Below are 10946 nucleotides of genomic sequence, written 5' to 3'. Positions count from 1 at the left end.
CTCCATTGTAGAAGAACATCTCTCATCCATGTGTTCGCATCTCACCTCAATCCGCGCAGCCAGATTATCGGCCAGCTTCTCTTCGTGTCTCCCCTAAAGTCGACTTCACCAGGACTGGGCAAGTCTGAAAGTACCTCGGAGCCTGACCAGTAAGCTGATGACAGGCAGATCTTCCACTGTCTGCCCTTTCAGGTTCTGGAAACTGACCTGTGACCTCAGGTCTTTGGGCAGCAGCAGTATCTCGAACTTACACAGCTTCCCGGACCAAACACCTAAGCCAAGCTCCACAGAGGGCGGCAGCCCCTCCATCACACTGATCCACCCACAGAACTCTGCCCGGTTACCTAGGATCCAACAGCCACAACAAGCCTCGCGGTAAACACCAACATTCCACCTGGAATCCAACCGCTAACTGCCATCCCCAATGGCTGCTGCATCTTGTCAGTGTTGGGGGAGGGGCTGCATCCGACGAGAGGTTCCTAAGGTAAATGTGATTCTACCCACTAGCGTCCCATGGGCCTTTCTTCTTCCCTCTTTCCTTTTGTTCAGAGCTCTATGCACCGTACCAATGGAGGGAAGTGTGTCCCTTTTCAGTTGATGGTTTCACACGTCTTTAAACTTTCTAACAGTTCACAGTACACAGGGACCCACTAAAGGAGACTTATGTTCCTATAAGATCCGTACACCCGGAATACATATGCGTCGCCTGATTTCTGCTGAAACACCCACACTCTCAGGACATGGATCCATTGGATTCATGGGGGCTGAAATTCCAAGAAATGAAACCAACCCCAATGTGCACTTTGCTGTCGGTCTCTTTTGCACTTAGTACACTTTGGCAGAGCTACTTGCCTTTGTTATAGGCTTCTTACATTTCTTCTCTACGTAGCCTAGAATATGGCATTCCTTCATCCTGTTGGAAGACATACAAGTCTACATCACGGACTAGGAATCCATTTGATTCCAAATCGGCATTAGTGTTAGGTCACGATATGCTCTTATGAATCAAAATTTACGAATATGAATGCACGCTTCTGATTTCCGAATACAAGTGTGCTGAGTACATGCAAGCCACGATACTGGGTCGATGCGTTCTGAATGACCCTTGACCTCACCTTGAGTATTTTCTTTTGAATAATCATGGTTCCCTTTGTATATGTCAGCCAACCATACCATTTTGGTGCTTGTTTGTTGGTTTGATTCTTTGTTGGTCTTCTTCTCGCTTGTTTTGCAAACACGTCAGGCCATGCATCTCTCCTTTCGCTTCAAACAGAGTCAAATAAGCTGATTCACTTAAGAGAGTGCTTCCAATCACCTATGGTTTCCTGCTTCCCTCTCCCATCTTTAGGGTTTTGATGTCCTCCTTAAGTTCTTCTTCTTTCTTCTCTGCCACACATGCTCTTCTTGCATTTCCAATAATGGTTTCTTCTTTCCATTCCATCTTGCTGCTTTTCTATTCAGGGGAGTTTTCTCAACCTTTCTTTTAGAAAAACTTTTGAACTGCTGAATTCTTTTAAGATTTGCCGGTCTGTAGAATTCTCTAGCTCTGCCGTTATTTGAAATGGTGTTCATGTGGCATAGGCTACCCTAGGTGGCAGCATTTGGCCATTCAGGATATGGTCTGTGTCCTGGCACTCCTCCCTGTCCTGCAATATTGCTGCCGAGATATCAGCTGAAACCCCTCTGGAGGTTTCCTTGTGACTATGTTGTTTCCTCCAGGTGCATTTTAAATCACTCGGATATTCGTGAACTTTGTTGATTTGAATCATACAGCTGCTGGTAGGTCTATTGGGATTCCACCTCCTTCGGATGCTGTGTAATTCCTGAATTCGCATAGATGATTCTTTCTTGGCTTTCAGCAAGTTTCAGTCTGATTTTTCTACAGATAAATTTTCAGACATTTTTTGTTTCTTTATCTCTTGCTTTTCCATCTGGGACTCATGATTTCTATTCTTTCATGCCCTGTCTTAACCCAGGGTTCAACTGCAATGTTTTCATTTGTTTGCACTTGCTTTCCTATGTCTGCTTCTGACCGAGGATTTTCTCTTCCCCTGTCTTCACAGTCATTCACGCGTCCCTCTGCATTATCTAGTCTGCTAAGGACTGAATTTTAGCCCTGATATTATCACAACCATTGAGTTTCCTGATATTTTTGGCTCGTGTTGAGGCTTTCTCTTCCCCTTTTCTGGTATTCTGCCTTTTGTGATTCTGAGACACTGGTGTTCTTCAGTGTTTTCCTGACCTTCATTTTCAACACTTGTTCTGGATAGCGTTTTGCAGACTAGTTGTTTGAAAGCTTATCTTTTGCGCCTTCAATATCTTTGGAACTGAAAATGGTACTTCCTGTTTCTTTTACTGTTCTTCTTCATCTCTACTGGTCAGGTAATATCAGGTATCTAATGTAGACTTCTAGGGCTTTGTTAATTGAAAAATTTAGACTCTTGTCTCTACGCAATTCCATGGGATTTCTGTGAGGACAATTTCTCCTAGGCATTGATGCCATAACCTGTACCTGTGTGTGTTGTTTGGTATATCTCCAATTGCTGGTGTTGCATTAGTTGTGATGAACAACCCATTCTACTTCGATTAGCATAACTTCATTTTGATTATACTTATCTCACACTTCTGAAAGTGCACAGGACACTTCCTCTTGTGGAAATGAAGCTTCTAAAAGTTCTCAGCTCTGCATTCTTCTCTATGTCATTTTGGAGTGTTTCCAAAACAGCAAACTGAGAGTGCTCTTCTGCTTTTTATTGCCACGGGAATGTCCCAATGAAATCAGTTCTTTCCAGTGCTTCTCTGTGTACAGAAGCACCAGTGGAAGCATATCTATGGATGTCACATATCAGGGCCTGCTGGAATGATCCCGCAGACCTTCCTTGTTGTCCTAGGTGCCGTACCGTGCCGGTGCCATCCAAAATGTAGCATCCGCTTTTGGGAGATAGCGCTGAAGGGAATGCTTCCTCTTCTCACGCTGTGGACATGGACCACTCTCCCTTGTCCTCTCATCCTTGTGGCACGGGTGCACGAAGGCAACCACAGAGTTGTTGCGCATCCTGTGACTCAAACCAAACCATAATTCCAGCCCAGGTTATGAATGTAGCATATCCTAAGGCTTTTCATTCTGATTTCAAATTCAAGGCCCCCTGGATCCCTCAGACCAGATGCACGATATCTCTGATTCAGCCCCACACGTGCTCTATTGGCAAAATTCCCAATTGGTCCCTGGTCCTGCAGATGTACTGGGTGTGGCCATGGGACATATCGGTAATCGCAACTGCGCGACCAGTGTGGTTGATTTATTATTGGTACACAGTTCGGTTTGCTCTCTTGATTCGACCCACCACATCCCACAACGCACTCCAGATCCCTGAGACTCAGCGTGTGCCATCATCCGTAGCTCTATGCCTCACTGACCGTTGCCTCTGCTACCTCAAACTTGGCAGCTGGGATCTTGGTCTCAGAATTAACTGTGGGGATATTTTGCGCTGGTTTCTTTGAGTTCTCTCAGCCAAGCATCTGCTGTGCACTCTTGTAAATCTCAGCACATCACCTTCAAACCCATGTCTCCTGTCCGCTTGAGAGTGTGCGTCCAAGTTAAACAGAGTTTCACCCTTGTTGCTCCATCACCAGGGGTCCGAACCTGCACTGGTTTCCATTCCCTGCTTTGCATTCTCCTGCTTCCAGGTGTCCTGAGGCCTCATCCTGTCTTTGGGAGTAACAGACCTCTCTTCGGCCAGTGTCCTATGCTAAGGGCTGGGTGAGTGGATGTTTCCATTGCTCTGTACATGGGAGCGAGTGAGTGCAGGTTGCACTTCTTCTCTGCCAACTGGGCATCGATGGATCAACACTATCCAGATACATTTCACAGAAATGTGATATTTGCTTAGCTCTTGGTTTCTATACAGCCGTGGTGGGAGGGATTGTCCGAAGACAACTATTTTGACATTGTGTTGATATCCCATTTGCAGTCTTTAAGAAGTTTAACAGAACTCATTTACATGTTTTGGGAGTTATACGAAAATGGAGTTATTTTTTGAAACACACTCAATCGACCTAGAAGCCAGACTTGTCAATTTTGGTAACATTGTGTCAGCTCGACGGAAAAGCTAGACAGATAGAATGCAAACTAGCAGTCCAAACTGTTCAAGGGGTCATGTCAGCTCTTTAAGGTTGAAGCCTCCGAAACCAACAGGAACCATGAAATAACTTTTGGAAACATGGAATAACCCCCAACCTTGGATACACTTGTGCATGTGGTGCCCTGTATCCCAATGACACCTACTGGCCAATGTTGGCATTTCAAGGGGTAACATCCCTCTCTCGGAAAATACAAGAGGAAACAAACCAAATATATACATTTAGGTTTGAATCCAAAAGCACCTAGAGGCATTCTAGCTAGGAGAATCCTGCTGCAGTTATGCTAGTCTATTGAGAACCAGGTGTTTTTCTATCAGTGTTGAGAACGCTTAATCATCCGATCCTGTAGTTTAAAGCCATTTAACGCAACCAAGTCTGCACCCCCATGATATAGTGCCCCCGGGGGCTTGACTCAAGTGAAAGACGATCCACATAAGCTGTGTCTTTAATGTCATTGGCGACTTTTACAGTTCAGTTCACTTTCTGACTTGTACTATTTACCTTCACTGTCTTGAAAAACTGAAGCCTAATACAGATTCATGTTCAGTCAAAGATTCCCCTCACTTACCACACTCCCTTCACCCCAGGGAAGACATAAACACAACATTTGCTGAATCTAGCGGAAGGACATCGTTTCTAGGTGTGAGCTAAGTATTCAATTTTATCTATTTCAGCCGAGACTATTTGACCTTTAAGGTGTTCACTGTTGTTCACAGAGAGTGAAGCTGGAGGAACTCTGATTCTACGAGGGGCTTGCTCTTCTCGTAATGGCTTCATTGCAGCTCAGGTACTGATCCTTCAAAATGGATGCCTGAGTGGAGGGGAGGCAAGGGCAAGTGCTCACTAGCTAGGCCCAAACCTGGGAAAAGGCTTACCTGGGCTTGTTGAATTTTGGTCTGAATGGCTTGGGAATGCCCCTTGGGACGTGTGGATTCTCACGACCTCTTCCAAGAACAGGAGCGTTTTGATCATCTCTGCCATTTCTTCTCCTTCAGACGTCAGGGACCTTGGACCCGTTATTGGAGAAGAGAATTGAGGAACTTCCTCAAGTCCACGTTGGCACTCCGTATGTTTCTGCCTGTATCAGTGAGTTTCAATATGTCTCATGAATGTCTTTTGAGCCTGGTATCCTCTACAGCTGTCTCCACGCCAGTATTCTCCATTGTAGCAGAACATCTCTCATCCATGTGTTCGCATCTCTCCTCAATCCGCGCAGCCAGCTTATCGGCCAGCTTCTCTTCGTGTCTCCCCTAAAGTCGACTTCACCAGGACTGGGCAAGTCTGAAAGTACCTCGGAGCCTGACCAGTAAGCTGATGACAGGCAGATCTTCCACTGTCTGCCCTTTCAGGTTCTGGAAACTGACCTGTGACCTCAGGTCTTTGGGCAGCAGCAGTATCTCGAACTTACACAGCTTCCCGGACCAAACACCTAAGCCAAGCTCCACAGAGGGCGGCAGCCCCTCCATCACACTGATCCACCCACAGAACTCTGCCCGGTTACCTAGGATCCAACAGCCACAACAAGCCTCGCGGTAAACACCAACATTCCACCTGGAATCCAACCGCTAACTGCCATCCCCAATGGCTGCTGCATCTTTTCAGTGTTGGGGGAGGGGCTGCATCCGACGAGAGGTTCCTAAGGTAAATGTGATTCTACCCACTAGCGTCCCATGGGCCTTTCTTCTTCCCTCTTTCCTTTTGTTCAGAGCTCTATGCACCGTACCAATGGAGGGAAGTGTGTCCCTTTTCAGTTGATGGTTTCACACGTCTTTAAACTTTCTAACAGTTCACAGTACACAGGGACCCACTAAAGGAGACTTATGTTCCTATAAGATCCGTACACCCGGAATACATATGCGTCGCCTGATTTCTGCTGAAACACCCACACTCTCAGGACATGGATCCATTGGATTCATGGGGGCTGAAATTCCAAGAAATGAAACCAACCCCAATGTGCACTTTGCTGTCGGTCTCTTTTGCACTTAGTACACTTTGGCAGAGCTACTTGCCTTTGTTATAGGCTTCTTACATTTCTTCTCTACGTAGCCTAGAATATGGCATTCCTTCATCCTGTTGGAAGACATACAAGTCTACATCACGGACTAGGAATCCATTTGATTCCAAATCGGCATTAGTGTTAGGTCACGATATGCTCTTATGAATCAAAATTTACGAATATGAATGCACGCTTCTGATTTCCGAATACAAGTGTGCTGAGTACATGCAAGCCACGATACTGGGTCGATGCGTTCTGAATGACCCTTGACCTCACCTTGAGTATTTTCTTTTGAATAATCATGGTTCCCTTTGTATATGTCAGCCAACCATACCATTTTGGTGCTTGTTTGTTGGTTTGATTCTTTGTTGGTCTTCTTCTCGCTTGTTTTGCAAACACGTCAGGCCATGCATCTCTCCTTTCGCTTCAAACAGAGTCAAATAAGCTGATTCACTTAAGAGAGTGCTTCCAATCACCTATGATTTCCTGCTTCCCTCTCCCATCTTTAGGGTTTTGATGTCCTCCTTAAGTTCTTCTTCTTTCTTCTCTGCCACACATGCTCTTCTTGCATTTCCAATAATGGTTTCTTCTTTCCATTCCATCTTGCTGCTTTTCTATTCAGGGGAGTTTTCTCAACCTTTCTTTTAGAAAAACTTTTGAACTGCTGAATTCTTTTAAGATTTGCCGGTCTGTAGAATTCTCTAGCTCTGCCGTTATTTGAAATGGTGTTCATGTGGCATAGGCTACCCTAGGTGGCAGCATTTGGCCATTCAGGATATGGTCTGTGTCCTGGCACTCCTCCCTGTCCTGCAATATTGCTGCCGAGATATCAGCTGAAACCCCTCTGGAGGTTTCCTTGTGACTATGTTGTTTCTTCCAGGTGCATTTTAAATCACTCGGATATTCGTGAACTTTGTTGATTTGAATCATACAGCTGCTGGTAGGTCTATTGGGATTCCACCTCCTTCGGATGCTGTGTAATTCCTGAATTCGCATAGATGATTCTTTCTTGGCTTTCAGCAAGTTTCAGTCTGATTTTTCTACAGATAAATTTTCAGACATTTTTTGTTTCTTTATCTCTTGCTTTTCCATCTGGGACTCATGATTTCTATTCTTTCATGCCCTGTCTTAACCCAGGGTTCAACTGCAATGTTTTCATTTGTTTGCACTTGCTTTCCTATGTCTGCTTCTGACCGAGGTTTTTCTCTTCCCCTGTCTTCACAGTCATTCACGCGTCCCTCTGCATTATCTAGTCTGCTAAGGACTGAATGTTAGCCCTGATATTATCACAACCATTGAGTTTCCTGATATTTTTGGCTCGTGTTGAGACTTTCTCTTCCCCTTTTCTGGTATTCTGCCTTTTGTGATTCTGAGACACTGGTGTTCTTCAGTGTTTTCCTGACCTTCATTTTCAACACTTGTTCTGGATAGCGTTTTGCAGACTAGTTGTTTGAAAGCTTATCTTTTGCGCCTTCAATATCTTTGGAACTGAAAATGGTACTTCCTGTTTCTTTTACTGTTCTTCTTCATCTCTACTGGTCAGGTAATATCAGGTATCTAATGTAGACTTCTAGGGCTTTGTTAATTGAAAAATTTAGACTCTTGTCTCTACGCAATTCCATGGGATTTCTGTGAGGACAATTTCTCCTAGGCATTGATGCCATAACCTGTACCTGTGTGTGTTGTTTGGTATATCTCCAATTGCTGGTGTTGCATTAGTTGTGATGAACAACCCATTCTACTTCGATTAGCATAACTTCATTTTGATTATACTTATCTCACACTTCTGAAAGTGCACAGGACACTTCCTCTTGTGGAAATGAAGCTTCTAAAAGTTCTCAGCTCTGCATTCTTCTCTATGTCATTTTGGAGTGTTTCCAAAACAGCAAACTGAGAGTGCTCTTCTGCTTTTTATTGCCACGGGAATGTCCCAATGAAATCAGTTCTTTCCAGAGCTTCTCTGTGTACAGAAGCACCAGTGGAAGCATATCTATGGATGTCACATATCAGGGCCTGCTGGAATGATCCCGCAGACCTTCCTTGTTGTCCTAGGTGCCGTACCGTGCCGGTGCCATCCAAAATGTACCATCCGCTTTTGGGAGATAGTGCTGAAGGGAATGCTTCCTCTTCTCACGCTGTGGACTTGGACCACTCTCCCTTGTCCTCTCATCCTTGTGGCACGGGTGCACGAAGGCAACCACAGAGTTGGTGCGCATCCTGTGACTCAAACCAAACCATAATCCCAGCGCAGGTTATGAATGTAGCATATCCTAAGGCTTTTCATTCTGATTTCAAATTCAAGGCCCCCTGGATCCCTCAGACCAAATGCACGATATCTCTGATTCAGCCCCACACGTGCTCTATTGGCAAAATTCCCAATTGGTCCCTGGTCCTGCAGATGTACTGGGTGTGGCCATGGGACATATCGGTAATCGCAACCGCGCGACCAGTGTGGTTGATTTATTATTGGTACACAGTTCGGTTTGCTCTCTTGATTCGACCCACCACATCCCACAACGCATGCCAGATCCCTGAGACTCAGCGTGTGCCATCATCCGTAGCTCTATGCCTCACTGACCGTTGCCTCTGCTACCTCAAACTTGGCAGCTGGGATCTTGGTCTCAGAATTAACTGTGGGGATATTTTGCGCTGGTTTCTTTGAGTTCTCTCAGCCAAGCATCTGCTGTGCACTCTTGTAAATCTCAGCACATCACCTTCAAACCCATGTCTCCTGTCCGCTTGAGAGTGTGCGTCCAAGTTAAACAGAGTTTCACCCTTGTTGCTCCATCACCAGGGGTCCGAACCTGCACTGGTTTCCATTCCCTGCTTTGCATTCTCCTGCTTCCAGGTGTCCTGAGGCCTCATCCTGTCTTTGGGAGTAACAGACCTCTCTTCGGCCAGTGTCCTATGCTAAGGGCTGGGTGAGTGGATGTTTCCATTGCTCTGTACATGGGAGCGAGTGAGTGCAGGTTGCACTTCTTCTCTGCCAACTGGGCATCGATGAATCAACACTATCCAGATACATTTCACAGAAATGTGATATTTGCTTAGCTCTTGGTTTCTATACAGCCGTGGTGGGAGGGATTGTCCGAAGACAACTATTTTGACATTGTGTTGATATCCCATTTGCAGTCTTTAAGAAGTTTAACAGAACTCATTTACATGTTTTGGGAGTTATACGAAAATGGAGTTATTTTTTGAAACACACTCAATCGACCTAGAAGCCAGACTTGTCAATTTTGGTAACATTGTGTCAGCTCGACGGAAAAGCTAGACAGATAGAATGCAAACTAGCAGTCCAAACTGTTCAAGGGGTCATGTCAGCTCTTTAAGGTTGAAGCCTCCGAAACCAACAGGAACCATGAAATAACTTTTGGAAACATGGAATAACCCCCAACCTTGGATACACTTGTGCATGTGGTGCCCTGTATCCCAATGACACCTACTGGCCAATGTTGGCATTTCAAGGGGTAACATCCCTCTCTCGGAAAATACAAGAGGAAACAAACCAAATATATACATTTAGGTTTGAATCCAAAAGCACCTAGAGGCATTCTAGCTAGGAGAATCCTGCTGCAGTTATGCTAGTCTATTGAGAACCAGGTGTTTTTCTATCAGTGTTGAGAACGCTTAATCATCCGATCCTGTAGTTTAAAGCCATTTAACGCAACCAAGTCTGCACCCCCATGATATAGTGCCCCCGGGGGCTTGACTCAAGTGAAAGACGATCCACATAAGCTGTGTCTTTAATGTCATTGGCGACTTTTACAGTTCAGTTCACTTTCTGACTTGTACTATTTACCTTCACTGTCTTGAAAAACTGAAGCCTAATACAGATTCATGTTCAGTCAAAGATTCCCCTCACTTACCACACTCCCTTCACCCCAGGGAAGACATAAACACAACATTTGCTGAATCTAGCGGAAGGACATCGTTTCTAGGTGTGAGCTAAGTATTCAATTTTATCTATTTCAGCCGAGACTATTTGACCTTTAAGGTGTTCACTGTTGTTCACAGAGAGTGAAGCTGGAGGAACTCTGATTCTACGAGGGGCTTGCTCTTCTCGTAATGGCTTCATTGCAGCTCAGGTACTGATCCTTCAAAATGGATGCCTGAGTGGAGGGGAGGCAAGGGCAAGTGCTCACTAGCTAGGCCCAAACCTGGGAAAAGGCTTACCTGGGCTTGTTGAATTTTGGTCTGAATGGCTTGGGAATGCCCCTTGGGACGTGTGGATTCTCACGACCTCTTCCAAGAACAGGAGCGTTTTGATCATCTCTGCCATTTCTTCTCCTTCAGACGTCAGGGACCTTGGACCCGTTATTGGAGAAGAGAATTGAGGAACTTCCTCAAGTCCACGTTGGCACTCCGTATGTTTCTGCCTGTATCAGTGAGTTTCAATATGTCTCATGAATGTCATTTGAGCCTGGTATCCCCTACAGCTGTCTCCACGCCAGTATTCTCCATTGTAGAAGAACATCTCTCATCCATGTGTTCGCATCTCTCCTCAATCCGTGCAGCCAGATTATCGGCCAGCTTCTCTTCGTGTCTCCCCTAAAGTCGACTTCACCAGGACTGGGCAAGTCTGAAAGTACCTCGGAGCCTGACCAGTAAGCTGATGACAGGCAGATCTTCCACTGTCTGCCCTTTCAGGTTCTGGAAACTGACCTGTGACCTCAGGTCTTTGGGCAGCAGCAGTATCTCGAACTTACACAGCTTCCCGGACCAAACACCTAAGCCAAGCTCCACAGAGGGCGGCAGCCCCTCCATCACACTGATCCACCCACAGAACTCTGCCCGGTTACCTAGGATC

The 10946-nt window shown here is 45.5% G+C and overlaps 1 long non-coding RNA gene across 1 annotated transcript; it reads left to right on the top strand.

Annotated features, from left to right (window-relative positions):
* The first annotated feature begins 350 nt into the window (after positions 1–350).
* On the top strand, positions 351–5351 carry LOC140692840 (uncharacterized). Its single transcript, XR_012068444.1, has 3 exons — positions 351–484; positions 4815–4927; positions 5136–5351. It is a non-coding gene; the product is annotated as an uncharacterized lncRNA (long non-coding RNA).
* Positions 5352–10946: the final 5595 nt, after the last annotated feature.

This window comes from Vicugna pacos, unplaced genomic scaffold (genome assembly GCF_048564905.1).
Source record: "Vicugna pacos unplaced genomic scaffold, VicPac4 scaffold_18, whole genome shotgun sequence".
Taxonomy (NCBI): domain Eukaryota; kingdom Metazoa; phylum Chordata; class Mammalia; order Artiodactyla; family Camelidae; genus Vicugna; species Vicugna pacos.
This window is presented reverse-complemented; position numbering and strand designations above follow the sequence as displayed.